Raw genomic sequence first — 12,624 nt, 5'->3', positions numbered from 1 at the left:
TTTCATGCTTAGTATGTGCCAACCAAATTATTAAATGGTTTTACATGCACTGTCATACTTGATCTCACAACTCTGAATGCTAACATTGTTGTTATTGCTATTTTGATCTTTATACTTCTATTATTTTAATTATGTGATAAGGAAAATCACAGGCAAAGAGGTGACACAATTTGCCCAGTGTTACCTAGTTAGTATGCCATGAAACAAGAATCATGAACATTTCTCACTTAAAAGCCCATGTTGGAAGAGGGTACAGTGAAAACTAATTTTTTCATCTTTAATGGTAAAATACATCACCAGTGGATGAATGGGTAAGTAACTGAATACTACTCAGCCATAAAAAATAAAATAAAATCTTGCTATTTGTGACACATGGATGGACCCTGAAGGTATTATGCTAAGTGAAATAAGTCAGACAGAGAAAGACAAACGCCATGTGAAATCATATGTGGAATCTTAAAAAACAAAAACAAGCAAACAAAACAAAACTCAGAGATACAGAGAACAGATTGGTAGTTTCCAGAGAAGAGGGAGCTTGGGGCAGGGGTTAGACAAAATAGGCAGAGGGGATCAGGAGATACAAACTTCCAGTTGTGAAATAAGTAAGTCATGGTGATGTACTGTACAGCATGGTAACTATAATCCATACTATACTATCTTATTGCAAAATTAAAAGTTGGTAAGAAGTAATTCTCAAATGTTCTCATAACAAGAAAAAAAAATTGTAACTCTGTATTGTGACAGATGGTAATGGTTTATCGTGGTGATCATTTTGCAGTACATACACATGTCAAATCATGCTGTACACGTGAAACTAATATAATGTTGTATATCAATTACCCTTCAATAAAAATAATGTACCAAAAATGAATTAATATACCTGCAGTTTAACAAATGATTATAGTGAGAAATTCCATATGACTATCATTTAAGTTAAGAAATCAATTACTGTTAGCATCATGGGAACCCCTTATATACTCTTAACTGATAGGAGTATCATTACTTTCCCGTAGAAGTAAACCCTATCATGACTTTTGTGATAATCATTTCTTAAATTTTTTCTTTATAGTTTTACCACCAGTCAATAGCATTCAATATTGGATCTATATTATTTTTAAACAATATAATACATATTGATCTAAACAATACAGCATACTTTTTCCTATTTTGAACTTAATATAAATGGAATCTTACTATATTTATTCTATATGCTTTCTTTTCATTTGCCCAATCTAAAGTATATAAGATTATTCTTTTGTTATAGGTAGCTGAATTCAATCATTACCATTGCTATATGAATATACCAAATTTTATATGAATATATACAAACATTTCTCCATACCTTCTACTGCTAATGAAACTTTTTGTTGTAGACTTTGGCTTTTACAGAAAACTGTTCATGTACATGTATTTTGTTGTATATGTGCAAAGGCTTCTCTGAGGAATATTCTTAAGAATGATGGGTCACCTATGACCTATCATAGTAATATCTTTAGTGTTACTAGATCATGCCAAATTCTTCCAGAATGGTTGGGGGTGGTGACGACTGTTTTGTTTCCTTATTTCCTCTCTTCTTTCTTCCTTCTCCACAGGACATATTTCCCCATTACCATTTTTTAAAATAAGTGCATCAGCTATTATTTGAGGAACTTTTTTCTTCAAGGTGCTCTCTTAGAGTACCCCACCCAACAAGTGGATGGATTATAGAATCTAACATAGATCGTTTAGACTACTTTTTCTTGATTTTCCTTTTCAGATTGGAGGTGAGGTGGAGTTGTTGCATTTTGGTTTGCAAGCCCAAAGCATAAAGACCTATGAATGTTGGCAGACCTCCTCTCCACCACATGGAGGAGTCCCTTATGCAGTAAAAGAAAATGATCTCAAAAGAAGCAAAACAAGGAGAGAAAAAGAAATGGATATAGGTCACAGTCCTCAATTCCAGCCCTTGACACCCTATTATGTCCACGTTTTACTTTGTATCCAGAAAGTTCAAAGCAGTCTTTAAATAAAACAGCCTATAGGAATACCCAGGAGGCTTGGTGAGTTGTGGTATAAAATGTGGAACTACACTACATAATGGAAGAAACTTTGAGATGAGTCAATAGTAAAAAAAGTATATTGAGAGTGGAAATGTGGGTGCTTCTAGAAGTTTCCAACAAACATTCTTATGTTAATGTAAGCTACATTTCTGACACTTGAAACAGACAAGAAATCCTGACTAAGACATATGGTGTCAAATATATTACGTACGTGCAATCAGATTGCTATAATGTGTATTTCCTGAACATCTGCCACATGTTTCCAAGAGACCAAAAGCATTCTCTGTGAGATTAAAACTGAGTAGGACAGGAAAATCAGAATATTTTGAGAGGAATGTGTCTCTTGGAAATCCCTTGAATGATATTCAAGAGAGAACTACAGACCATGTCACACTAATTCGTACTTTATGAAATTACCACAAGGCCGACTAAATGAACAACCCATATTCTATATTACAACTAGAGGTGACTCATACTATGCATGGAAGCAACATAATTTAGAACATTGGGCACCATTCTAGGTATCAAATTTCGGGGGGGGGGGATGTTGACAATCTGGACCATTTCCAAAAAACAGTGAGTAGAACAGTGAATATACATATGCAGACAGCATACAAGAAACAGCTGGTAGAATTGAGGATGGCTGCCCTAGAAAAAACCCAGGAAGCAGGTGATTTTCTAATATCTAAAGACTGCAGAAGGGACAGTCTATAACTTAATTGGGTACACTAGAACTAGCACACAGAAGGAACAAGAAGTAAATTCTGGATCCTTATCACTGCTTGCACCTGGACTATTACAAGGTTCCCATGACCTTATCCATATTATAGTCATTAATTAATGCTAATTTTAAATATATATTGAACAGACACCTAGTTATTAAGGTGCTTCCTTAAATATACAATGAATAGGATCAAATACGTATAATGGCAGCCTCTTATAGGACACAAACTCTGGAGCAAGACTACCTGGTATAAACCTTGGTTCTGCTAAACTGTGTGACCTTGACACATTTTTTAGACCTCTCATGGCCTCAGTTTCTTCAGATGATTTTTGAAAAATTTGATTTACTACAAATATGGTTCTTATGAAAAAGCCTGTCATATATTGTGTTCAATAAAGTGATTTCTTCTTTTACCTTCCCCTCCCCTTCTTCTTCCTATTATTATTATATTATTTCACAATACTGTTTTAAACTTCTTAGATTTCTCCCATCACCTTTAAGATGAATACCAAAACCCTTACACATCATTCTTGATATAGGACTTCTGACTCTTCTCCTTTCTAGCCAAATATTTCTCTCTACCACCTCTCCCATTTTATACTTAATTCCCCACACCACTTACAGTTTATTGAAATCCTTTCTTATTTCATGCAAGCATATCTTTCACATGTTGGGTTGTTCCACCTTTATGGTTCTCCATTCCGCAGCCCACGTTAATTTTTTTAAATTAGATCTCCAAGGGGAAAACGAATCCCATCATCAACTGTATTAAATTGATATTTGATATAAAATTCTAATACTGGAATATATTACAATGCATGGATGTGTTGACTTTTATGTCCTTTCCAAGAGCAGATTGTGAGCCTCAAAACAAAAACAAAAACAAAAACAAAAACAAAAACAAAAACAAAAACAAAAACAAAAACAGACAATGTCTCTGTTACCTAGCACGTTCGACCCACTGATGCACTTACTAGGTGCTATGTTTGGTGAACTGACAAAAGCTTCATGAAGAATAAGTAAGTAAGTAAGTTAATTAATTAATTAACTATCTCACAAATACAAGTTTACATCCTTCAAACAGATCTCTCACAAAGAATCTCTGATATCTTCTAATCTTTCTTCAATCTGAAGTCAAATGTCACTGCCACTTGTCCATCCTTGATCACCCATCCAAGGTAATTTATTCCATCATATCATTCCCTATTGCAGATAGAGTTTCTTTTGCAATACTTAGATCTGTTTGAAACTATTCACAAATATGTGTTTACTTGGCTAGAGATTGACTGTTTTTATTTGTTTGTTTTGGTTTTGTCTTTTTATATCATGGTAAGCTACACACAGAGCAGGAAACATTCTTAATTATATCCCTCATTCCTTAGTCAGCTCTGGCTCTTAGTAGACACTCAATGAAGTGTGGAATTTAAAACTGAATATGAGTATATACAGTCAAGCACAAACTGAACTATTTGTCAAGAATATTTTAGAAATTGATTCATCAGAAGAGTGAGGATTTGGGTTATATGCTCCCTAAAATTTTGCTTCAGTGCATCCTAGCATCACCCCCACTGAATCTTACCACCACAGGGTATTAGAGAAAGATCACACTGCGACCCCAGATACATTTTCCCTTTGCCAATTACAGGACTCATCTGTTCTCTTTGCCATTTAGTTATTGAGCTTTTCTTGGCCAGGCATGCCACCCAGGGCCAGCCTAGGCATTAGGCTAACTGTCTGGCCTTCATTAGCTACGTCTAATCCATTCCCCAGAAAACACCCCCAGGCCATAAAATGCATCTGTGTGTTGTTTTTATTGGGTCATCTGATTGAACAGATGCTGATGGCTCTAGAAAAGGAGTGCTTCCCCTTGCCAACCTTAATTTGTTCTGTTCAAGTTGCAGGCGGTGCTCATCGATAGTGCCATTTCTGTGTTGTAACATGCCGTTTCAGACCAGATAGTTGCTTCTACATTGCAGAATCTTAAAAGTGCAGGGCAATTTCTAAGAGTCACCTGGTAACTCTTCTTTAACACGTCACTGGTTCAGAGATTCCACAGGCATAAAACTCCTATCCTCAGGCCTGTGTCAGACATCCCTATTCTTCCTAGACCTTTTCCAAGTGGGACTTACCACTCACATATTATCACTGGGTCACCAAGGGGCTTTCTTCCTCAAGGGACTGTCCAACTGCAAAACAAACTGGCTTAGGATTTCTGATAGCAAGAGCTCTAACTACAGAATCATACAATTCCAGGATTAAAAGGAAACTAAAACTTTTTTTTTTCATTCCAACACCTTTATGAAGCTTAAATTCCTTCCAATATTTTCCAAATATGGGTGCCCAATCTCTTTCTGAATGACTCCATTTATCTCCCTCTCTGAAGGCTGTATATTCTTTGTTTGTTTGTTTGTTTTTTCAGGAGAGAAGTATTAAGGATGAAGGCACTCAGTTGTTAGCATTTTCTTTTTGTATAGTGAGACCAAATCTGCCTCCTTTTAACTTCCACTTTACTGCTATGCCTAGCATTTAAGAATATCCACAGAATTGCCCTTCAAATACTAATGAATAGCTACCCTCACCCAAATCTCATTCACTTCTTTTCCCAATTATTTGCTTGTTACTTTCTCTTCAGAGATGGTGATCAGACTATTCATTGCTCCATACAGACATGAAAAATATTACTTATGAGGACAAATTCCTCTCAGTGAAGTGGCAGGACACACGGTAGGCCAGCATAAGGATGATTAATCTGAAGAAACTGGAATTCCTTCATGTATTGACAGAAAGTCAGAAAGCAACAATGCCTTCCTTGTCCTCAGTTGTGCCAGACTCCTTCTCTAAAACCCGCACTGATGTTATAAGCCTTGGGGCTTATTTTTCACTTTGTTTCCCTTTCCCAGAGTTTATCAGAAATAGGCAAGAGGTGGCTGACCTTCAAATGGATGCCAAGGGAGCAGCAAGGAGAGAAGTAAAGGAGCCAGACCAAAGGTTCCTCCTATTCTATCCTCCTGGAGATGGTCAATGACCCCAGATCCTCTAACCGGCTGGCTTTTTCTAGAGGATAAAATGTTCCTCAGGACAGGCCTCTGCAGAACTGTATTAGTTATTTCAGGCCTTGTAATGCATTAGACTTTGTTAATTGGTATCCTAGTAGCTTGAAAAAGTCATATAAATCCAGTGAAATCTGTGTGCAATCAGCCAGCCTAAGGGAAAAAAAAAAAAAATTCAATGTGGTGTGGCTCAAAGCCCCAGAGAATCAATAGCAGTTATCTGGGTCAAGATTTCATTGTATTTATATTACACATCTTGCCTCATTCTAGCTGTTGCCTAGTTTTCTTGATCTGACATATGGGATGGAGGACAAAGCCAAGGTCAAAAACCAGGAGGTAACCTGCAGGCCAGAGGCATTTTGCATCGTCTGCCCAAACCTCAGGAAGACTCTCAGATGGTTCTGAGTCACTGACTAAGGCCTAATGCTATTTAGCAAGAGAAAATGCTATTTTTTATCAAAGTTGTGTGGCAGCTCATCTAAGAAGAAACACACTCCCTTTACACGATGTGGTCTTTCTTGTTATTTTAGGCTGCAATGTGACTTTCCACAATCAAGTCACATCAATTCATATTGGTTCTCAGTTTCCTATCCAAACTCTTGTAGGATGTGATAGACAATGACTGTGGGAAGGAGAAAAATGAGAAGTGAAAGAAGCAACTCTAGTGAAAAAGACTCAATGTATTAAATCTTACATACGAAAGCAGATAGTAATAAAATAAGGGTCACACAAACATAGAAAACAAACCTACGGTTACCAGGAGAGGAAGGGGATGGGAAGGGATAAGTTGGGAGTTAGAGATTTGCAGATACTAACTAATATATAACTAATATATAAAAAATAGATAAACAACAAGTTTATACTACATAGCACAGGGAACTATATTCAAAATCTTATAATAATTTATGGTGAAAAAGAATATGAAAATGAATATATGTATGTATATGTATGACTGAGCATTGTGCTGTACACCAGAATTTGACATAACATTGTAAACTCACTATACTTCAACAAAAATATATAAAAAATAAATAAAATAAGAGCATGGGCAGAATCGGGGAGAAGAGCTAAGTCTTGATATTTAAGTTCATGACAGACGTCAGCCTCAAACAGGCAGAGTCTTTAATGATATTTAAGTTTTCAGGTTGTTTAATAATGATCATTTTCTCCTGCTGGTAGTCTTTTTGCTGTGTTACAAAAGATAGCTAAATGTCTGTTTACAACAAACAGAAAAGATTAATGCTAATAATCTTTTAAGGAGGGAGAGGATTTGGTTTTATTTTACTTCAGAAACCTTACTTTTTCATATTTGTCTCCTCCTGCTCTAAGTCCAGCAATGACTTCCATTCCCCATGGCTGTGCTGTCCTATATAGCAGTCACAAGTAGTGTATGGCTGATGAGCACTAGAAATGTAGTTAGAAAGGTAGCCCCAGAGACTGGGGCACTGAATTTAGCATCTGATTCTAGAAGAGTTGTAGGTGTAAAATGCACCCTAGATGTCAGAGACTTTACATGAAAAATAATATAAATATCACACTGACAATGTTTTATAAAGAACACAAGTTGAAGAGACAACATATGGGATATGTTGAGGTAGGGAAAATGCATTATTAAAATTAATTTTACCTATTTCTTTTGCTTTCTAAGTGTGGCTATAAGAATATTTAAAATTAAATTTGTGGTTTGCATTATGTTCCTGTTACATGGTGCATCAAGTTTAAACTTTCATCTGACTTTGTAAACCCTTCTAAGACTAGGTGCACAGGTAAGCTACCATTCGTGCATTTACTCATTCACAAAACAGTTCAATGAGAATCTACTCCCTTCTAGACCATGAGACAGCCAGCTTCTGGAATTCAGAGAAGAGGTGCAGGCTAGAGATAGAGATTTTGACGCTATTAGCTTATAAAATTAGAATCATGGTGGTGATTCACAGTGCCCAGGGAAAGTGCATAGCAAATAAGGAAGAGAATTTACAATTCAAAACTCTGTAAAATAATATGAAATGAATGAGAACAAAAGAGGAAGAGGAGTCACCAAAAGAAGATGAGAAGGAATCGCAAGATTTTTTAGGAGGAGAATAAAAGGATAACTAAGCCAAATCTGAAAGTTAGGATCTTGAAATAATTAGGGAAAAGAATCAGTTTACAGAAGGGAATGCTCTGTGGTCTCAATTTAGCTTGAATTCCATGGTGATGATGCCACTGAGAAAAAATAGGTATAATATGGAAGGATCCGATTCAGTAAGCATTATAAACTACATTTCTTTGTTGTACCAACATCTGGGACATATAGAGACTAACAAGCATGGTTTCTAAGATCTTTCTAGTGTAGCCAAGAAGACAGATTGGCACTGAAACAATTATAGCTAGTGGGAGAGCAGGATACCTCTGGAGATGAGGACAGTCAGGCAAACGAGGGACAATCCCACTGGGAACTCAGAGGAAGCACTGTTAGGTACACATGATGCAAGTCTTCAAGAATGACCATGATTTCAGCAAGTTGAGATGAAAGCATACAACTCTTCCAATCCATGGGACGTATGGCTACATATGGATTTGTGTTGTAGGCTGCAACTAATCCAGCAATGCCTTGAATGTCCTGCAATGGAATTTGGTCATCACTTGGACAGAGTATGAGGAATAACCTAACAGGTGAGAAAAAATAAAACCTAAAAATGATCGAAATAACAGCTCATAAGGCTTCTTCCTGGCCCCTCCAAGCACTGCTGCAAAGATTCAAGATTCAGAGTCAACTGTTAGAGGGCAAATAAGAATAAAAACAAGAGTGAACACTGGTTTGGATGTACAGAATCTGCCTTAACTAAATGGATGTCATTGGCTGAAGAAAAATAAAATCTCCTTATTATAGAGAGATTTTTACTAGGAGCAAAAAGACTGTTATTTGAGGGAATCACTTGGAAAATTTGAATAGGAAACCCATCCCAGAAGCCGGGTCTCAGCACCACGAAGACTGACTTACCAACGTGCACACTGAACCTCTGAGGGAAGAAGTAGCCATTTCAGAGCCCTTGATGGGGATGCAGATGCTGTGATTATTAGGAAGTGTTAAAAGCACTAGGGGGTAGCTTAAAGAAACAAGAATTAGAGCCACCACAAATAACCAGAGGGAACTGCTGCTTGTTAGTATTCTGGGAGATGTTAAATCCACAGTAAATGGAAGTCTTAATATTGACTTTTTCAGGCTGCCTAGCAGAGTAACCTCAGTTTCCAAAATGGGGCACTTAAGGGAGGGTCACCAACATTTACTGAACTCCTCTGGTGAGCCTGGCATTTCCAACTGGGTTAACTCATTTAATCCTATGAAGTAGATTTATTAAAGTATTCTACAGATCAGGAAACTGACTGTCGGGGCTGTAGACATAGGAAGAGTTTGAACCCAATCCTGGAATGGCACCAGGAGTACATAAATGCCAATTCATTTTAGTTTCTTTTTCCTATGCAGAGCTAGGGAGAAAGATGGAAAGATGTCTACAATTGATTAAGCACCAACTATATGCAAGTTATCAGTGCTACTATCCCTAATATACATAATCCACACAATAACTTCAGGTGATGTAAAATGTTGGTGGTTTGACTCAACCTGTTTTAATTCTCTCTGATGAATTATTGTGTTAATTCAGGAGTTATAGAATTAATTATGACTCCTCACTTCCTCTGGATGCTCTGTAATACAATGAGACTAGGAGGTAGGCTAATGTTCTTTCTTTCTTTCTTCAACATTTTTTATCAATTTATAATCATTTTACAATGTTGTGTCGAATTCCAGGGTAAAGCATAATTTTTCAGTTATACATGAACATATATATATTCATCATCACATTTTTTTCTTTGTGAGCTACCATAAGATCTTGTGTATATTTCCCTGTGCTATACAGTATAACCTTGTTTATCTATTCTACAATTTTGAAATCCCGTCTATCCCTTCCCACCCTCCGCCCCCTTGGCAACCACAAGTTTGTATTCTATGTCTATGAGTCTATTTCTGTTTTATATTTATGCTTTGGATTTTTTTTTCTGTTTGTTTGTTTTGTTTTGTTTATTTATTTTTTAGATTCCACATATGAGCAATCTCATATGGCATTTTTCTTTCTCTTTCTGGCTTACTTCACTTAGAATGGCATTCTCCAGGAGCATCCATGTTGCTGCAAATGGTGTTATGTTGTCGGTTTTTATGCCTGAGTAGTATTCCATTGTAAAAATACACCACTTCTTCTTTATCTAGTCATCTGTTGATGGACATTTACGCTGTCTCCATGTCTTGGCTATTGTAAATAGTGCTGCTATGAACATTGGGGTGCAGGTGTCATCCTGAAGTAGGGTTCCTTCCAGATATATGCCCAGGAGTGGGATTTCTGGGTCCTATGGTATGTCTATTCCTAGTCTTTTGAGGAATCTCCATACTGTTCTCCACAGTGGCTGCACCAAACTGCATTCCCACCAGCAGTGTAGGAGGGTTCCCTTTTCTCCACAGCCTCTCCAGCATTGGTCATTTGTGGGTATTTGAATGATGGCCATTCTGACTGGTGTGAGGTGATACCTCATTGTAGGTTTGATTTGCATTTCTCTGATAATTAGTGATATTGAGCATTTTTTCATGTGCCTATTGATCATTTGTATGTCTTCACTGGAGAATTGCTTCTTTAGGTCTTTTGCCCATTTTTGGATTGGGTTGTTTGTTTTTTCTTATGAAGCCGTATGAGCTGCTTATATATTCTGGAGATCACGCCTTTGTCGGTCTCATTTGAAAAAATTTTCTCCCATTCTATAGGTTGTCTTTTTGTTTTACTTATGGTTTCCTTTGTTGTGCAGATGCTTGTAAGTTTAATTAAGTCCCATCTGTTTATTCTTGCTTTTATTTCCATTGCTTGAGTAGACTGTTCTAGGAGAACATTTTTGAGATGTATGTCAAATAATATTTTGCCTATATTTTCTTCTAGGAGGTTTATTGTATCTTGTCTTATGTTTAAGTCTTTGATCCATTTTGAGTTGATTTTTGTGTATGGTGTGAGGGAGTGTTCTAGCTTCACTGATTACATGCTACATCTTCCCAACACCATTTGCTGAAAAGACTGTCTTTATTCCATTGTATACTCTTGCCTCCTTTGTCAAAGATGAGTTGACCAAAAGTTTGTGGGTTCATTTCTGGACTCTCTATTCTGTTCCATTGGTCTATATGTCTGTTTCTGTACCAGTACCATGCTGTCTTGATGACTGTAGCTCTGTAGTATTGTCTGAAGTCTGGGAGAGTTATTCCTCCAGCTTCTTTCTTTCTCTTCAGTAATGCTTTGGCAATTCTAGGTCTTTGATGGTTCCATATGAATTTTATTATGATTTGTTCTAGTTCTGTGAAATATGTCCTGGGTAATTTGATAGGGAATGCATTAAACCTGTAGATTGCCTTGGGCAGTGTGACCATTTTAACAATATTGATTCTTCCAATCCAAGAGCATGGGGTATATTTCCATTTTTTAAAGTCTTCTTTAATTTCCTTCATCAATGGTTTACAGTTTTCTGTGTATAATTCTTTCACCTCCTTGGTTAGATTTATTCCCAGATATTTTATTACTTTGGGTGCTATTTTAAAGGGGATTGTTTCTTTACTTTCTTTTTCTGTTGATTCATCGTTAGTGTAAAGAAATGCAACTGATTTTTGAACATTAATCTTGTAACCTGCTACCTTGCTGAATTCTTCAATCAGCTCTAGTAGTTTTTGTGTGGACCTTTTAGGGTCTTCTATATATAGTAACATGTCGTCAGCATATAATGACACTTTTACCTCTTCTTTTCCAATTTGGATCCCTTTTATTTCTTTCTCTTGCCTGACTGCTGTGGCTAGGACTTCCAAGACTATGTTGAATAGGAGTGGTGATAGTGGGCATCCTTGTCTTGTCCCAGATTTTAGTGGGAAGCTTTTGAGTTTTTCACCGTTGAGTACTATGCTGGCTGTAGGTTTGTCATATATAGCATTTATTATGTTGAGATATGTTCCCTCTATACCTACTTTGGTGAGAGTTTTTATCATAAATGGGTGTTGAATTTTATCAAATGCTTTTTCTGCATCAATTGAGATGATCATGTGGTTTTTGTCCTTTCTCTTGTTGATGTGATGTATTACATTGATTGATTTGCGTATGTTGAACCACTCTTGTGTCCCTGGGATGAACCCCACTTGGTCATGGTGTATAATCTTTTTTAAGTGTTGCTGGATACTATTTGCTAGAATTTTGGTGAGGATTTTGGCATCTGTGTTCATCAGTGATATTGGCCTATAATCCTCTTTTTTGGTAGTGTCTTTGCCTGGTTTTGGTATCAGGGTGATGGTGGCTTCATAGAATGAGTTTGGGAGTATTCCCTCCTTTTCAATCTTCTGGAAGAGTTTGAGAAGGACTGGTATGAGTTCCCCTTTGTATTTTTGGTAGAGTTCCCCAGTGAAGCTGTCTGGTCCTGGACTTTTATTTGTAGGGAGGTTTTTAATTGCTATTTCGATTTCATTTTTAGTGATTGGTTTGTTCAAGTGGTCAGTTTCTTCTTGATTCAGTCTTGGTGGACTGTATGTTTCCAGAAACTTATCCATCTCCTCTAGGTTATAGTTATATATATATAACTATATCATACAGTTTTTCATAATGTTCTCATATGATATTCTGTATTTCTACTTTATTTGTTGTAATTTCTCCATTTTCCTTTATTTTGCTAATCTGTGCTCTTTTCTCTTCTTTGTGAGTTTGGCCAGAAGTTTGTTGATGTTATTTACTTTTTCAAAAAACCAGCTTTTAGTTTCATTGAT

This window comes from Camelus dromedarius, chromosome 9 (genome assembly GCF_036321535.1).
Source record: "Camelus dromedarius isolate mCamDro1 chromosome 9, mCamDro1.pat, whole genome shotgun sequence".
Lineage (NCBI taxonomy): Eukaryota > Metazoa > Chordata > Mammalia > Artiodactyla > Camelidae > Camelus > Camelus dromedarius.
The sequence above is the reverse complement of the archived record's forward strand: the minus strand, read 5'-3'. Positions refer to the sequence as shown.